Source organism: Phocoena phocoena, chromosome 3 (assembly GCF_963924675.1).
Source record: "Phocoena phocoena chromosome 3, mPhoPho1.1, whole genome shotgun sequence".
Taxonomy (NCBI): Eukaryota; Metazoa; Chordata; class Mammalia; order Artiodactyla; family Phocoenidae; genus Phocoena; species Phocoena phocoena.
Genome location: NC_089221.1, coordinates 20,926,683 through 20,946,542, shown reverse-complemented (window position 1 = coordinate 20,946,542; position 19,860 = coordinate 20,926,683). Strand labels below are relative to the sequence as shown.

The 19,860-nt window shown below is 36.2% G+C and overlaps 1 pseudogene; it reads left to right on the top strand.

Moving 5' to 3' along the window:
* LOC136120118 (protein lin-28 homolog A pseudogene) overlaps positions 1-15,033 on the top strand; it is a 33,531-nt pseudogene extending 18,498 nt beyond the window's left edge.
* Positions 15,034-19,860: the final 4,827 nt, after the last annotated feature.

The window sequence follows — 19,860 nt, the reverse complement described above, 5'->3', positions numbered from 1 at the left end:
GCACAGAAATCTCCTGCATTCCTATACACTAATGATGAAAGATCTGAAAGAGAAATTAAGGAAACACTCCCATTTACCACTGCAACAAAAAGAATAAAATACCTAGGAATAAACCTATCAAGGGAGACAAAGACCTGTATGCATAAAACTATAAGACACTGATGAAAGAAATTAAAGATGATACAAACAGATCGAGAGATATACCATGTTCTTGAATTGGAAGAATCAATATTGTGAAAATGACTATACTACCCAAAGCAATCTACAGATTCAGTCCAATCTCTATCAAACTACCAATGGCATTTTTCACAGAACTAGAACAAAAAACTTCACAATTTGTATGGAAACACAAAAGACCCTGAATAGCCAAAGCAATCTTGAGAAAGAAAAATAGAGCTGGAGGAATCAGGCTCCCTGACTTCAGACTATACTACAAAGCTACATTAATCAAGACAGCATGGTACTGGCACAAAAACTGAAAAATAGATCAATGGAAGAGGTTAGAAAGCCCAAAGAAAACCCCATGAACATATGATCACCTTGTCTTTGATAAAGGAGGCAAGAACATACAATGGAAAAAAGACAGCGTCTTCGATAAGTGGTGCTAGGAAAACTGGACAGCTACATGTAAAAGAATGAAATTAGAACACTCCCTAGCACCATACAGAAAAATCAACTCAAAATAGATTAAAGACTTAAATGTAAGTCCAGACACTATAAAACTCTTGAGGAAAACATAGGCATAGACATAAATCACAGCAAGATCCTTTTTGACCCACCTCCTAGAGAAATGGAAATAAAAACAAAAATAAACAAATGAGACCTAATGAAACTTAAAAGCTTTTGCACAGCAAAGGAAACCATAAACAAGGCAAAAAGACAACCCTCAGAATGGGCGAAAATATTTACAAATGAAGCAACTGACAAAGGATTAATCTCCAAAATATACAAGCAGCTCATGCAGCTCTATATCATAAAAACAAGCAACCCAATCCAAAAATGGACAGAAGACCTAAATAGACATTTCTCCAAAGAAGTTATACAGATTGCCAACAAACACATGAAAGGATACTCAACATCACTAATCATTAGAGAAATGTAAATCAAAACTACAATGAGGGGACTTCCCTGGTGGCACAGTTGTAGAGAGTCCACCTGCTGATGCAGGGGACACAGGTTCGTGCCCCGCTCCAGGAGGATCCCACATGCCGCGGAGCAGCTGGGCCCATGAGCCATGGCCGCTGAGCCTGTGTGTCTGGAGCCTGTGCTCCACAATGGGAGAGGCCACAACAGTGATTGGCCCATGTACCACACACACACACACAAAAAAAAAATCTACAATGAGGTATCACCACACACCAGTCAGGATGGCCATCATCAAAAAATCTACAAACAATAAATGCTGGTGGGGGTATGGAGAAAAGGAACCCTCTTGCACTGTTGATTGGAATGTAAATTGATACAGCCACTATGGAGAGTAGCATGGAGGTTCCTCAATAAACTAAAAATAGAACTACCATAAGACCCAGCAATCCCACTACTGGGCATATACCCTGAGAAAACCATAATTTGAAAACAGTCATATACCACATTGTTCATTGCAGCTCTATTTACAATAACCAGGGCATGGAAGCAACCTAAGTGTCCATCGACAGATGAATGGATAAAGAAGATGTGACACATATACACAATGGAATATTACCTAGCCATAAAAAGAAACAAAATTGAGTTATTTGTAGTGAGGTGGATGGACCTAGAGTCTGTCATACAGAGTGAAGTAAGTCAGAAAGAGAAAAACAAATACTGTATGCTAACATGTATATATGGAATCTCAAAAAAAAAAAAAAGTTCTGAAGAACCTAGGAGCAGGATAGGAATAAAGGTGCAGACGTAGAGAATGGACTTGAGGACACGGGGAGGGGGAAGTGTAAGCTGGGATGAACTGAGAGAGTGGCATGGACATATATCCACTACCAAATGTAAAATAGCTAGCTAGTGGGAAGCAGCAACATAGCACAGGAAGATAAGCTCTGGATGATTTTGTCCACCTACAGGGGTGGGGTAGGATTGTGAGAGGGAGACACAAGATGGAGGAGATATAAGGATATATGTATACATATAGCTGATTCACTTTGTTATACAGCAGGAAGTAACACACCATTGTAAAGCAATTATACTCCAATAAAGACGTTAAAAAAAAGAGGACTTTCATTCATTGTAGCATTATTCATGATAGACAAGATATGAAAAGCCAGATATTCATCAATAGACAAATGGATAAAGAAAATGTGGTATGCACATACAATAGAATATCATTCTGCCTTAAAAACGAAAAAAAAAATCCTGGCTCTACCTGTAAAGCATTATGCTAAATGAATTAAGTCAGTCACAGAAGGACAAATACTGTGTTATTCCACTTACAAGAGTTATCTAAAATAGTCAAACTTGTAGAAGCAGAAAATAAAGGATGGTTGCCAAGGCATGGGGAAGGGAAAATAAGAGTTACTGTGCAGTGGGTATAAAGTTACAGTTATACAAGATGGATAAGTTCTAGACATCTGGGGTACAACATAGTGCCTGCAATTAACAAACGGTGGAGTAGCTTGATCAAACACTTAAAAATTTGTTAAGAGGGTAGATTTCATGTTAAGTATTCTTAACATACACACAGAGCATGAGGAAACTTTTGGAGGTGATGTGCATGTTTATTTCCTTAATCTTTGTGATACACACACACACGGTGTATGAATGTAATCAAATTCATCAAATTGTAGACACTAAATTTGTGCTCTTTTTTGTACATCATTTATACCTCAATATAGCTATATTAGAAAGCAATTTGGAAAGATGTGTACTCAGGGTCAAGATATAAGTTAAAAATTGTAAGATGCTTCAGGGACATTTCCATGTATCCTTTGTAAAGGTATAACAATATTTGACTTTTAAAGCACAAACCGTGTCTATGTTTAATAGAGAGGACTCATTTTATCTTTCTTCAGCAACTTTATACATAGATGCTACAAATGTGAGTTGAGAAACCAAGTCGTCTAATCTCCCTTTCTAAGCCAAACATCTATTCTTAACTGCAAGAAAATATATCCTAACTAAAATTCTAAAAAATAAGCTTCAGATACCTAAAAGTTTCCTCAATTTTTAAAAAATATTGCAAGGCAAGAAAACTATGTATTGTTTGTATTTCCACATAAATGCAGAAAAATTGGGGGTTTCCAAATAATGATGAATTATTGGAAAATAATATTACAGAGATCATGCTAGTTATAATTGCACATAGCTAGTAAGAGTATGGCATGAACTCTGAAAAAAAATAGAATTAATCTCTGAAAACAATATATATATATTTCTACCTACATATCATCTACCTATGCACTATTTCAGAATATTCTAGGAAACATAAGAATATACTGTACACAATTCCATTCACATCCATTAGTCATGAGAGCAATTACCCCATCAAAGTCATGTAGCATTTAGATAGCTCCACTCTACAATTATGAGAGAATATTGTTGAAAACAAAAAATAATGTTTTAGCGTTATTTTAGAAATACATTTGACCTCAGGTCTCTCTGAAAGAATTCTGCATCAGACTTGTGAACCACTAATTTATGGAAAAATTTCCATTCCCAGAACGTTTATATTTATTTTAATTTCTAGGAAATGGTTCACGTTGCCAGCTTCCTTTTCCCTTCTCTGATATGTATATGTGTGAATTGAATATAAGTAAAGAAAAAGATAAACATGCTGAACTCTTTCATACAAGAAAGTATGCAAGCATAATATATTTTCTAACTCAGGCACAAAATCACCGAGACTCTGGTTTTATATTTTTACTGATAATAAAATTACACTTTGAATATTTCAAGTATGATAATTTTCTTCTAAGTTTTCAATTCACTTTTCAAATTATTTTTAAGTATTTATTGTTTCTTTTCTGAAATTAGAGTATAAATTGTGTGTTCTATTCATTGTAGAAAAATTGAAAAATAGAGTGTAAAGAATATTAAAATTATCTGAAGACTTGGTATACTCAGTGAATTCCCTTACAATTACAATAATATTATTTATTATTTATAGAACATACAAGAATAACCTCCATTTTAAAGTATTGTTATACTCTAGGGGTGTGTGTGTGTGTGTGTGTGTGTGTGTTTGTATAGGTTTGTGTGTGTATGAATGTCTGAGTATGTGGATATTCTCTTACATTTGTATTCAACAAAATGCTCTACAACTAGGTTCTCTATTATTTTCATTGATCTAATAGGTTTATTTTTTTGTTCTAGTACATCATTACTTTACCTTTTATAAAGAAATAACATATTTAAACATAAGATAGTAAAACTAGCCCACATTTTTTCAAATATGTTTGACATCTAGTATTTCTTTTGGGTTTGTGTTGAAATTTTGGAGTAACTTTATGTAATTGAAAAACAGGCTTATGGTGATAGAGTACATTTAAATAGAAATCTTACTCAGAATCATTTATAGTATTAATTTAGACAAGTATTCAATCATATTGTGTATTATATTTTGATCAGTATTGAATATTTATAATGGAATTAACTTCTAGGAAACTTTTAGGAAATAACGTGTCATTTGGGTTATTTGGTGAAATGGAATATTCATTCTATTTTAGTTTCTATCTTGTTCTAAACACATATAATTTCTATCCTATAATCGTTGATATATATGAGAGTTACTGACTTCTATAATTTTATGTTGTAGCAGAGTAGTGTGTCCAACTCTTATTGTATATGTTCTAATGATACGTTAGCTTCCTATAATCTTTCCAAGTAGAAAGTCACATCCTCTCTTAGTTAGAGCAACTAGCCAAAATCTATCAGTCTTTTCCATTGTTCTTCCTCTTCTTGCAGGACATCATTAAATAACTGTGGTGGGCATTCCCTTCTTATTTTCAAGTTTTTAGTAAACTGCTGCTAGTGATTTACCATTAAGTATGTTACTGCTTAATAGGTTGATTTAATCATCATGTTCAAGATTCTCTTTTATCTCAAATTATGGTATTTTCTTTTCTAAAATAACCCATTCCTTTATGTTTGAATATCTTTTCAGAAGTTCCCTGGTGATATGTATCATACAATTAATTTTCAGATAAAGTGAGATTAACCATAGTGTTGTATTTCCCAAAGGACAGCGTGTGAAGCCTGAACTTGGCTTAGATTTAACTTCTAGTATTACAGTGGGATCCTTTATTAAACTATAATTGTTGGGCAGGTTTAGATGCAGCCAATTAAGTTTGTACTTTTTAGCATTGTCCAGACATGCACTATTAAGATACTACTAAAATCACTATACTACTGCTTCATTTTCTAATTCTCTGAGTTGATAAAATACATGAGAAAATGCAATCCTTTGATACCCTGCTCCTAGGAATCTTCCTCTTTGTGCTGCTACCTCTTAATTTAATTAATATTTCTATAAATCTCACCATCCCCTACCTCTGCTTTGCATTCTTTTCCTTGGAAATTGCCATTTCTGAATAGGTTAATTTAAAATGATTTCAGTCACTATTCATTGTTTACTATTATTCAATAACCTGCAGGGGAGAAATAGCATCTGAGTGATTGAAAATCAACTTACATTGCAAAAAGATGGCCACTTAAATGTTTGGTTAGTATAATTTTATTCTTTTTGGTTAGAAGACTGAATGGTGAGGTGTAAATCATGACTCTTTCCCTTGTTTCAGTTAAATTCAATGTGTTCAAATTTGCATGCCATGAAATAAAATATGGATAGTTTAATGTTTTCCTCTAGTCATCTCTATAGTAGATTGTTTACAAAAATGACTTTAATTATCCTACTCTCTGTAATCATGTCCTTGCAAATTGATTTTGCAATGCTTTTCATCGAGAAAAGGAGTCTCCTCCACTTTTTGAATCTAAGTTGAGCTTATGATTTATTTTAGTTAGTATATTACAAAGTTTCAGGTTTCTAGTTTTAAGCCGTAGCCTTCAATATCTGAGTGCTTCAAGCCTCCCTTTTGGGCCTCTTCCTCTACTGTGGAACAGATGCTGGAGGAGAGCTCAGTTTTCCAGACATCCATTCTAGATCAGCAGTCAACAGAGCTGCCTACAGGTAGCCACAGACACATGAGGGATCAGAGCTGAAATCAGAAAAATCTACTCAATCTATCATTGTAATAATGAGTCTGACTGTTTGATATTTGGCTGCTGACAACTTTTGGGCCTTATCTCTTCGTCTTTCCCTTCTGTCTCAAATCTCAGAAAGCTGATAAGAATATCTGTGTACTTCCTCTTGTGGTGCTCACAGAATTTAAAACCATATAAGCCCTTTGCTGCACACAAGAAACACACCCTGGTGCCACTCCCTAACCACTGTGAAAACCCAAGCCAGTCTCCTTTCCATGCACTCTCCAGCCATTTTTAGGCCAGCTTGGAAACCTTTCCTGCCCTGCTCTTACCAAAATATCTCATTATATAAGTAATAAACTTTTTTATGTCCTCTTTTTCTGTGTGTGCGATCATCTGTCTTGACATTTGGGGGTGGGAGGAGCTGGCATATCCTGTTTCTGGAGAATGTCTAAAACAGCCATAGACTTATGAGTCATATAATTAGTATTGTTTTAAGCCATTGAAGTTTACAAGTGTCATTATGATTTATATTTAAGAAAGATTATATTTAGAAGCATATAGCATATTTTTGGTTTTGTTTTCAGAGTTGTGGTATATTTCTGTACATGAGCATGGATTATCTTTAAGAGTGTCTTATAAGCATTTTAAAATAACAATGAGGGACACTTCATGAATGACAATCAACCCAATGTCACTTTTAGTGAGAAATCTAAAATGAAAAACTAAGGAGCTCTATTATTTATCTCTTGTTACAATAGATATTTATTACTTCACAATTTTCTATGAATCAGAAGTCAGGCATTGGTTTATCTGGGTCTTTTGCTTAGGACCTCACATGACTTCAATAAACATGTAGGATAGGGTTGAAGTCTCATTTGAATTCTAACTAGGGATGGATCCACTTTCAAACTCACTCAAATTTTTAGCAGAATTCAGTTCTTTGCATCTTTAGAATTGAGGACTCAATCATCTTTCTTTCTGTCAGGCAGTGACTTCCCTCAGTGACTAGAGGCCTCTCACAGTTACTTGCCAAGAGGGTTTCCAAAAATGGCTGCTTGCTTGTTCAAACTCAGCAAGGAAGAGAGAAAGAAACTCCATCAAGATGGGTTCTCCAATTTTATGAAATGCAATCATTTAGTAGCAAAAACATAATCATATATATCCTGACATGATTCTCATTTTCTGTTGATTAGAAGCAAGTCACGTGTTCTGCCGACATTCGAAAGAGATCACATAAAGGCATGAATATCAGAAAATAGGGATCATGAGGGTCATCCTGAGAGTCTGGTTGCAAAAGGACAAATTTTCTGCAAATCCATTTGTTCACTTAAGCTAATATATTATTTCTAGCACAAAGGGAATTATTGAAACTTGATTAGATAATAGCTTTTTCAAATTATGTAATGGCTAGAATTATTTATTTTATTTTTTGTTTGTTTGATTATAGTACCATGGAAACTTCGATTACGATTAAAGTTTTGGTTAATGCTTACCTGATTTCAATTTCAGCTTTGAAACATGACCTCTTTTAACCATAAAAAATTATTTACTAATTCTAAATGTCTGTTTCTTTGGCTGAAAAATAGTGCTAACAATGATACCTGCTTCATAGCATACCATGAAGCTATCTTAGCTTTATTTTCAAAACAAAGCAAATTTGCAAAAAATGTTTATTATCATTTTTACATTACTCTTTTGGCATTTAACTCTGTTTTGGCCATAATATTATGAAGTCATATATGAAAGTGAATTTGGGGGCAGCAATTGTTAGGAATAGTGACTCTGGAAACATACCTAGAAGCATGCAGATAAGATCACAGCCTGTGCTTTGTTTTATATATATATATATATATATATATATATATATATATATATATATATATATATATATATAACCAGTGTTAATGTAATACTGAATAAGTAAGCTTTATAATACAGTATGCAAATTTATTAATAGATAATACAATAAAATGATATTTAGGAAATCCACATTTTTACATTTGTACTAGTTCTAAGTGAAATAACTAATTAGGCTCTTTTCTTGTTCCTTTGAAGAAGATACCTTTAATCTAAACTCATTTGGTAAATAAAAATATCTGGTCTGAAGACTGTAATTAATATTATATAACTTGTGTGTATTAAAGATCCAGTTTTTATTTATTACTCTTGATACAACCTGTTTCTAAGTTTATTTAATGTGTTTATGCTTTCTTATGACTTTTAATTTGAATAAAATAGAACCATATGTTTTATTTTTACATTACTTTATATAACTAATAATGTTCTGGAAAATGTGCCTCTAATATATTAAATCAATATTTAGAGTGATTCAAATTAGATGACTGAAACATTTAACTATAATACAGTACATAGAATTTCTAAGTATTGTGAAAAGTTTGATAATATTATGGTGAAAAAGAGAAATAAAGTCAGTCAGATATTAAGAAATAATAAGACAAAATTAGAAAGTTCTCTAAGACTAAAGAAAATAAAACATTATGACTGCAGTAAAGGCATTTTCAGGAAATAACTGAAGGGAATATAAACATACATTACAGAACTAGAACTAGATACTTGAGATGGAAAAATGTGAAAAATAAAAAATCTATTTGTTTTGAATTTTATAAGCACCACTTACCACACCTTCCTTTTCTTACCGTTTATGCTATATGATGGTTAATTTTATGTGCCAGCTTGACTAAGCTATAGCACCCAGTGATTTAATTAAACACTAAGTGTTGCTGTGAAGGCATTTTGCAGATGGGATTAGCATCTACATCTACAAGTTGACTTTAAGCAAAGTAGATTACCTTTGATAATGTGAGTGAACCTCACCCAACCATATGAAAGTCTTAAGAGCAAAAACTGAGTTTTCCCCAAGAAATTCTTACTCATGACTATAATGTCAGCTCCTGCCAAGTTTCCAGCCTGCCAATCTACCTAATTTTAGACTCAGGACTCCAACATCAATCCCTGCCTGAGTTTTGAGATTGCTGGCCTGATTTATGAATTTTGTACTTACCAGCCCTAACAATCACATGAGCCAATCCTTAAAAAAAGAAAAAAGAAAACTCTTAACACATGCACATATAAATACATATATGTGTATATATGTGTGCATAGATCTAGACATAGATTGACAGATATAGATATAGATACATATATAGATATATCATATTGGCTCTCTGGAGCACCCTGCTTAATACTGGCATCAATTCTAAACCAACTACTCATTTTTTCCAAAAAAACTCCAGACCTTTTTTATCTCCACTGACTTTTAGTTTTTATTACTACTTCTTGTTTGAGGTCTCACTCCATCTTTATAATTATTTATTTTCACTTGCTAATATGGATTGCCACCCCACTGTAATTTGGTGCTTTTTAGAAAACCTAGATTTCATAGCCTCACCTTTGGGCTAGAATCCATGGGAGAATCCTAAAGTCAAAACTTCCCAACTCTCTGATCATTCCTCAAATCAGAATATTCTAGTACTGCCCCCAAGCCAGTTTCTTTTGATCTATCCTGTATTTATTTGATATCACCCTATATGCATCCTTCATAACATTTCCCAGAATTTGTAATTGTGAGTAATTGCATATTTTTAAAGTTTAATATTTTACTCCACTAACCAGGCAATAATATCCATGAGCTAAAGATTCTTTTTTTTTATAACTGTGTGCCCTGTTCCTGTAGGGTTTGGACATTAAGTTGATGAAAATATTTTTACTGAAAGAGCAACAAGAATGTGTTTCATTGATAGAGAAATGTTGTGATTTTTCCTTTCCCCTTCAGTAGAATCTTCCTTGATTAAAAACACTGCTGTACTGAAATGTTACATTTCCTGGGCGATTGAAAAGATGTAGGAAAGGGCAAATGTATTTTAAAAAAAAAAGTGGTTTTGTTTTGCTTGCCTTAGCCAAGTCTCAGCAGCAGGTGTAGTTTGTTTGCATGATCCTTAATTAACATGACACCAGCTCTTGGGAGAAGGTCTTCCCCACAGCAAAGAGAAGAATAGCTCAAAAATATCAGCAAGGGAAACAGGAGGTGTTTACCCAGTGTTAGTGGTATGCATATGTGACTGTAACTCCATTGGGCTCTCTGAGGCTGGTTGGATCTTGGTCAGCATCCTATCTTTGTCTCTAAACCCTATTGCTTGCAGCTCCTTGGCCCAAACTAATGTCATGATTCATGTCTTTCTCTTCACAACTCCCAGTCCACAAATTCATCATCTTATCTCCAATGGGGCTGAAGGATTAGCTGATGACATTATTTTCTTTCAGAAAGAATATGTGTCATTTTTTTAATCACATGACATTTTATTTTTGATTTTCAAGAGTCTATTTTTTGATAATCAAGTTATTAGTATTTAAGGCTTTTACCTCTGTGTTCTCAGTAAGTCAACCATAATACACCTAGAGGCAATGTGGGTAGAATGGTATTTATATGAATGTTCAAAAAGAGTAACGTAAACATGAACATTTCAGGATACAGTCCAGTTACAAATGGATGAATGAATACATGATTGGCTGGGTGGGTGGGATGACTGAGAAGATGATAATGAAACACAAGTGTCACACAAACACAGCATATGTTCAAAATACAATTTGATACTGAATAATCAATAGGCAATATGGAAATCAAAGTTTGTTTTTCTTGTGTTGATAGTATTAAAACATTTTAACTCTGATGGATATTTGTTGAGAGTTTTAGGGAAATCATGTTTTTCATCCATTTCTCTACTGTTCTGCGATTTATTCAGATTTTGAAGTTTATCCTTCTGTTTACACTCTAAGAAAGATATTTCACTTGATTAAATAACTTGCTCAATGTTTTACAAAAAATAGGAGACAAATTTGGTCTCGGGACACTGGGCCTTGACTCTGTTCTTTTCTTTCCATTGTTCCAGGCTGTCACATTTATATATTTCTGAAGTAAAATTAACTAATCAGAAATAGTGGAAACTCTCAGTACTTTGGTTTTGAATCAAAGGCATAAATAGAGATACGGTCTGACACAATTTAAAATGTTTTATGGTTTTATTTTTTGATTCATTTCATAATATCTTCCCTAATGACATTTTGAATAACCTAAAATTTATCAAAATAATTATATTCCTAACCTATTTTACTGGATTATGTGACCAAACAGATTTGCAATACCTTTATTTATTACAGTTACAATTAAACAGTTTTCATTTATGAATGCATCAAAGTATACTTTCTTTAGTTATAAAGTACATGATTTCACAATTTACTGTAACCATTTGATATTTTTATAACAGAATTGGTGAGTAATGAAACACTTTAATAATTATAGAATTTACAATGGTTAAACTGCACAATATACTTGCAACTATTTTGAAAAGACATAGGAATAATTTGCATAATTTACACTCATATGATTCACTTCTAAGTGTAGTGTGATGCACAGTACTAAGCTGATTAATCTTTCCTTGGTTTACTATCCAGAATGTGGTCAGAGTTTTAGTGAATTAATTTGACCACCATTATGTGTAATGGGGCTGAAGTTAAATTAATCTACTAAGTGATATACCCATCAAAGCTTATGAAGAACTAATTCATCTGAATAAGAACTAACAATATTGATTATATTTTCAACACAAGGAAAGAACACTATGCATGGTTTTGTAACTTAAAATTAAACTTTAGTCTATGTAAAAAGATACATATTTATTTTTTCGAAACACTAGTTAATTTTTCATAGGGTGATGTTAGTTGAAGAAATGTGGTGGGTAGCATTTGTTAGGGAGAGTACATAATTATATTAACCCAAGTGTAACAAATGTCTAAAATGTACTATTATTAATTTTAATGCATAATAAAATATAAATTACAACTCCATGAAGAGAATTAAAATGGAAGATTATAAAAGATCATTATAGATTCAATTTCGTAACTCTTTCATATTCATTAATAATCCCCCAAGTGAGAAATCATCAGCACTGGGAATGTACCCTTAGCCAGAAAATCAGTTAAATTTTCTACCTTAGTTCTTAACTTTCTTTAATGTAAGTACATACAAACACACACATGTACACATCCTATGCACATGCACACCATACATACACAAACACCCCATATAATTTACTTAACATGAATAATGTTTTAAAAGAATATATAAATTAAATATAAAATTATTTCTGATACTCTTACTAGAATCAGTATGCATTTTTTAATTCAATGGTTATTTAAATAATTTTTAGAACTTTTAAATCTATGACGTGTTATGGACTGAATGTTGTATCCCCTCAAAAATTTTCTGTTGAAATTCTAATCTCTAATATGATGATGTTAGGAGGTGGAGCCTTTGGGAAATGATTGTCTTGAGGGTAGAATCCTCATGAATGGGATTAATGACTTTATGTCCTTTCTGTCATATGAGGACACAGCAAGAAAACAGTTTTCTACGAACCAGGAAGGGGGCCCTCACCAGACATCAAGTCAACAGGTGCCTTATTCTTGCCCTTCTCAACCTCCAGAACTATATGAAATAAATGTTCTTTAAGTCACACAGTCTATGGCGGTTTATTATAGAAACATGAATGGACTAAAATAGCATATATTTGAAAAATATGATCAGTGAGAAATGTATGGTTTAAGTTTGAATGAGTTTGATTATTATGAAAAGATATTTGTTATAATGCCACTTGAATGCAGAGTATACAGTTTTGATACAGTTGCTTAGAGTCAAATATTAAGGCATCAAACATTGAGGCATGTCCCTCAATTTATGCCAAAACAAATTCAGTTTTAAAACACTAATATTGAAAAAATCCGAAGACATATTAAAACATAAAATCCTAGGAAAGAATGAAGCTTGACAGATTTACTGCAGAGAAATTGAAAGGTTCTATGTCACAAAGACCATGCATAAAGCTAAAAGCAAATAATAAAATCAGGAAGATACTTGATTGTTTATATTTTCACATAATCTTTATTAAATTATAAAAAAGTAAATATGAATTTGGAATTGAATAACAGTCTCCATACACTTCAAATATGATAATTTGCCAGCTTCCTCTTACTTTCCCACCAAGAAAATCTACTTTCAGGGCCTGAGATTTATTTTCCTGCCTCCTCTCTCTCTTTTTCTCTCTCCTTCACTCTTCACAGACATATATATATATATTTTTTACAAATATATAATTATATGTATAAAGTATTACCCTTCCAAGTTGTTTCTTTGTCCCACTGGGAAAAAATATCTTAGACATTTATTTGTGTCCACAGATACGGATAAAAACTGCTATTTATGGCTGCATAATTCTCCATATATCCTAACATGTGTGGAACAAATTATTATGTATGGCTGTATAGTCATCCATTCACTGTAATTTAGTCAAATTTTGCCCTGTTGATGGACATCCACATTTTTTCTAGGTTGAATGTAATTTTATGACTTCTGAGCTCTGTGAGGTCCATCCTAGAATTGTCCGGTTTCCTGAAAGGAGAGCTCCTTTTGTAAAGGGTCTGTGGCTCATTTGCATACTGAAGCTTTGGCCCCGGGTTCTGTGACACTGTTGGCTTTGTCCTGCTTCTGCCACATCTCGGCCTCAGATCCCCAGACCATGCGACAGCTCTGCCTCCCGAAGCAGAGTTATCTTCCTCAACTTCAGCCCATCATTCCCTAATTCATTTCTTGTTTTTGTGCTATACAACTTCTGCGACTTTTGCTATGTTCTTTGTATTGTAGAATACCTGTATTGTGCTGACCGTTAACGTGCTCTACTTTCCCTGACGCTTTGAAATTCTGATCCCTCATTACCAGTAAAATAAACTACAGTAAGAACTGAATGCAAAGACTGCAGGATTATTTTTTCCATCATGAAACTCTCTACTACCATCACCAACTCCCCCTGCTGTATACATAAAAAGACAGAGTTATGCGATGCACACACACAAGACCTACATGCACAGAATATCTATAACAAGCTAAGGAGAAATGATCTAGTAGGAATGGGGCAGAGGGAGGATAGGAAACCTATAATAAAGCTATATATGCAGAAGAACACTGTAGTAACTCAGAATATATAGTACAAAGTAATTAGCAAGCAGCAACATTCTCCAAAGATACTTTATTCACAGATTTGAAAGACTGGAAAAATGAATCAATTGTCTATATCAGAAGTAATTACATGGGTGAGCCCTCCCACTTCTGTTGTGCTGGGGAAGATGTAGCAGCCTCTTCTCCAAGCCACCCCTTTGCCTCCCAACTTCTCTGGGGCCCTCGGCCGCCCGACCAGGGGCCCCAGGGCCGCGGGCTCAGCCGAAGACCACGGGCTCTGTGTCAAACCAGCAGTTTGGGGGTTTGCTGCGCCAACGCACCTGAGGAGGCACCGGAGGAGCCGCAGCTGCTGCACGGTGCCCGCACCTCTAAGTGGTTCACTGTGTGCATGGGGTTCGGCTTCCTGTCCATGACCTCCCGTGCTGGGGTCGCGCTCAACACCCCTCCCCTGGCCCGTGGATGACTTTGTGCACCAGAGTAAGCTGCACATGGAGGGCTTCCGGAGCCTAAAGGAGGGTGAGGCCATGGAGTTCACCTTTAAGAGGTGTGACAAGGGCCTGGAATCTCTCTGAATCACTGGCTCTGGTCGGGTATTCTGTATTGGGAGCGAGAGGCGGCCCAAAGGGAAGAGCATACAGAAAAGGAGATCAAAGGGAGACAGGTGCTACAGCTGTGGAGGTCTAGACCATCATGCCAAGGGATGCAGACAGCCACCCCATCCCAAGAAGTGCCACTTCTGCTAGAGCATCAACCATATGGTGGCCTCGCGGCCACTGAAGGTCCAGCTGGCTCCCAGTTCACAGGGAAAGCCAGCCTACTTTCGGGAGGAGGAAGAAGAGATCCATAGCCCTGCCATGCTCCCAGAGGCACAGAGTTGAGCCACAGTGGGTGGGGGCTATCCTTTTGTGATCAGGAAGTTTTGAGGAGCAGGCATCAATCGGCAGAGTGGAGACATGGGGACAGCGTGGGTAGGGGGCAGCTGGCACTGCCATATATCTCAGGCCGGGGTCCACAACATCCCCCTCTTCCCTCCTGGTGGGAGGAGGGGGGAGGCAAAGGAACTCCAATCATGCTCTATCCAAACGCACATGAGGGCTCTGGGGGGGTAACCCTACCTACATGCTTTATCTGAGTCTCCACCCGCAGAATCTTCAGCTTTTGAAAGTGGCCTGGATAGGGAAGTTGTTTTACTCTTAAAGAAGGATTTGGAAGAATATTTCCCAGCCAGAGTGAAAAGATTAAGCATGAGACCAGATTGATGGGCCCAACCCACAAGCCATTACATTCTGTGGGAGGGAATATCTCAGGCATAAGGCAGGGTTTTCCACCTGTTGTCTCCTCATAACCCCCTCTTGGGATAAAGTGCTGAGAACTGTCCCAAGCAGTGGGTTGTAATGATAGGCAAAAGGGGTGGTTATGGGAACAACTGTAGACCTGCTGCTTCTAAGCTCATTCCCACCCCATTCTGGGCCAATACAATTTTATTCATTTGCTTCCTTGGATGACTATACCTTGGGTCCCACTTTCTCTAGGATGCCAACTGCACTAGCTGTGTGCGAATGACATATCTTGTGCACTTTAACTTTTTTTCTGTAATATAAGTATTCTGGCTTTGTATTTTTGTGTATTTTAATCTAAGGCCCTCATTCCTGCTCTGTGTTCTCAGGTACGTGAGCAATCTCAGGGATAAGTCGGCAGCAGCTCCGTGTCTGCACAGCAGGAATACCTTTTGTTTCTATGTCACCAGAGAAAACAACTATTTGGAGCATAGAGCCTAATTGAGCTACCTCACTTTTGCCAATTAGAGCTGGCTTTTCTGCCATAGTGTTCTCTTGAAACTCTACCATCTTCAATGTTTCACGGGAGACTAGATTTAGCTGGGTTGCCCCATGACTTGGTCTCCTTCTACTGAAAGATTGGAAATTGGTCTGATCAGGAAAAGGTGGTGCAGAGAGGTTAGGAGAGGCTGGGCCAGGTAAAAGGTGCAGAGAGGGGCAGCCTAAATTAGGCAAAGGTCATCTGTACATGTGATAAAGGATTCCTTTTCCAGACCTCTAATCCCAGGACACAGGACTTGCTTTACATACCAGATGCATCCGTCACTGGATTGGGCTAGGCCTACCATGCACAGCAGGGTGTATGTGTGTGTTTTTGTAAAAAATGTGACTTGGTAAGGATAGGTTTTAAGAACGATGCCTCTGTACACATCTTGAGCTGCCCAGGTATGTATATATGAAGCAAGGACAAGATCCTTAGCTTTTAACAATTCTGGGCTTTTCCTCCTTGGCTTGCCAAGAGACCATCAGCCATGGCTTCTTTGTGGTTCTCAGAGCCAGTGTCCTGCCCTGCTGCAGCAGTGATTAGTGTCATGGATTAGCTAAAGGAGAAAAGGGGGTTTTGTTTACATGCTGTGAGCTCACAGCAAAACTACCTCACTTTGTTGTAACAGGGCAAATGCAGTAGAACGCATTGGGTGATGTGTGTCTGATCCTGGGTTCTTGTCTCCCCAATTTACTGCCCCCCTCTAGTTATTATATTTGTCTGGGCTTTGTAGGACTTCACAAGTAGCTGATTTGGTGATTGCTAGGTGGCTTAGTTTGTGTAAATATAATGTGTTGGTCTTCTCCATGTTCTTTTGGGGTTTTATTGTTTACAAACTTCTTTTTATATTGAGAAAAATAGCCAAAATATCTTTGACTAAAGGTTCTGCACCAGGCAAAAAGATCTGAAACATAGGCTCGGGGGCCCCTCACCTTGAAGTGAGGGGTCTTAAACCACACTTTTGTGTTTCCCTTCCCCTATTTCAAACAAGATCTTATGTCCTAAAAACTAGATTCCTACTCCTTTGTCTTTCCCCCTTCATGCTCCCCCAAAATAGTCCATACACCTCTGTTTAATTTGTGGGGTGTCTGTGATTAAATGATTTGTGCAAAAATCCTGAAGAAGCTAAGAACTCTCCATCCCTTGTTCCCAGTCTCCTGAGTCATGACCATTCCTTGATGTGATTCATGTCAAACAGACTGTTGCCTTTGGATGAATTAAAACCTAGTTTAATCTCTAATCCTAGGTTGGAGAGAAGCAATGAGGGGGCCTTCCATGTAGAAAGTGGGGTTGGGAGACCACAAAAGGAAAGATGAATATATATCCAAGTCACTCAGGAACTTTTATGAAGGTGCAAGAAACGTCAAAGTGGCCATGAGATTGTTTAATAGGAGATGGATGAATGTAACTCCATGTTTACTGCTAGAAACCAAAGCTTTCTGTGAAATCTTGAATTTACGTGGAGGAAGGGAGAGTAGAAAAACATGTACCTGTCTGCTCTTTCCCTCATCGCTTCCTCTCATTCCTGAACTGCAGGTGAATGAGCCTCTTTGGGCTTTGGCGATCCCATCTAGGCAGTGTTTATTTGACGGTAAATTTTGCTGTGCCAGGTACTTCCTTTCCCATTTACTATCATTTTATAACACACATGCTGACTCTTTTCCCTTCTCCTTTTTTTCCTGGGAAAATACAATGAATACTTACTGGTACTGAAAAAAAAAAAAAAAGAAGCAATTACATGACATTATATGAATATGCAAGTCACCAGAGGAATGATGTTCGTCATGGCTTGATTGATGTAAAATTATAGAATAAAAAACATTTTATTCTTTTTACTCTCAGATGAAAAACTTAGCTTACCTTCAAAGCTTAAAGGGCATAAATCTTTTGATATGATTGGAAACAAAAGCACTAATGAATATATTAGCTCCTTTACTGTTTATAACTCTTATAGCAACATTACCTGTTCAGTTCTCACTACCACTTCTCCTCAGATACTTTGTACATATCTCAGAAGCAACCAAGATGAGCAAAGAAAGTGTGGAATTTTAATAAAAGCTATACTTCTAAGTTCCTAGGAATAGACTTTTAATTTTAGTTCTCCTAAAGAAATTTCTACTTTTTTGCAAAGATTCATATATGCTACAGTGAATCTATCCTAAAGTAGAGACTACATAGGGTATTTGACTACCACAGATACAGCTGAAGATAACTAGAAAAAGGTAGTATTTTTTTATGCCTACTTTCTTACCAATTCTCTTACTATTAAGCATCATCACAGCTTTTCTTAATCATGTCTCCCAAGAAACTATTAAACAAACACAAGAGCTCACTCTTATTTCACCTGTCTTGATTCTTGATTCTTGATTGCAAGGTAGTTTCCCAAATGAATGCCTGAGTGCTGAGGGCCCAGTGTGTGTTGCCAGCCTCACTGAATGAATTTAAGAAGAGAGAATCCAAAGGAAGAAATGCCAGGAAAAGCTCTAGCTGCTCTACTGGACAAGCAGAGGCTCCTTGAGGTTTTCAGTTTCCCATGCAGAACTCAGCTGAGTGCAGATCACTGTAGGGAGGAAACCCATGAGAGACCGTTGCCTGATCAGTTCAAGGATTTGAAGACTATCAGGTAATACAGCCTAATGAAAAGAAAAAATGCACAGAGAGGGCTTCCCTGGTGGCGCAGTGGTTGAGAGTCCGCCTGCCGATGCAGGGGACGCGGGTTCGTGCCCCGGTCTGGGAAGATCCCACATGCCGCAGAGCGGCTGGGCCCATGAGCCATGGATGCTGAGCCTGCGCATCCAGAGCCTGTGCTCCGCAACGGGAGAGCCGACAACAGTGAGAGGCCCGCGTACCGCAAAAAAACAAAAACAAAACAAAACAAAAATATGCACAGGGAAAGCAAAAAAAAGTTGATTTGAAAGTCAATGCAGAGAATTCTGTACCAATTGCTGAAGAAAGAAGGAAGCATGTGTCTCTAAAGGGTACAGTGGCATGGCTGCAGTGGTCTGTACAAGTTATTAGATAAACAAATGTTTGTGTCAAACAGGGCACTGAGTGCCGGGTTGCAACTTAAAGTATCAGAAATGGCATCACCTGTAACAACTGCATTGGAAAGGAATGCATAAATAAGAAAATGTAATTCTATAGGCACTTAAAATTGTCTGAACACATTATACATTTAATTTTACTTTTCTCTAAGAGAGCAAAAATACCATAACTCGATTCAGATATTCCAGGTTATGTTCAGAATTATGAAAGAGAATTGAGTGCACAGAGATCATCTTCAAAGTCAGTCAACAGAGGACCACGTTTCCCCGAAGTTTTTACACTGGCCTGAGCTCACAGCCAGTAAACTCCATAATCCTTGTAAACGCCAACACTAATTAAAATTTTACATACATTAAATCAGCTAATCATACAAAAGACCTTTTACTTTTACTATAACTATTTTAAGATGAGATAACAGAAGCCCAAAGAATGCAACACCAGTGGTTGCATGGTAAGAATTAGAGGTGAAATTCAAACTCAAGTTTCAGCGTGTATACCCTTCACCATGACACAGTGCCATTGCCTTGAATGCTGAATGGCAATATAAGACAGGATAAGTAGAAAATAGTTGCAAGCATCCCTCTCCCATACACATTTTCATGATTCTTGAGAATGTAAATATGCAATCACATTTTAATAGCATTATTTTAGCATTTTAATGTGTGTTTGTAAAACATTTACAAATAAATATAAATTACACTTATGTCCATAATTCAGGGATAAATGCATTAATTTCCAATCTGTTATATCTTTTTCAGACTTTCCCTCACTATTCCTTCTTCTCTGTGAGTTGGGAAAATCATTTTATTACTTCAGAAAAACAATGATCAGAAGTGGTC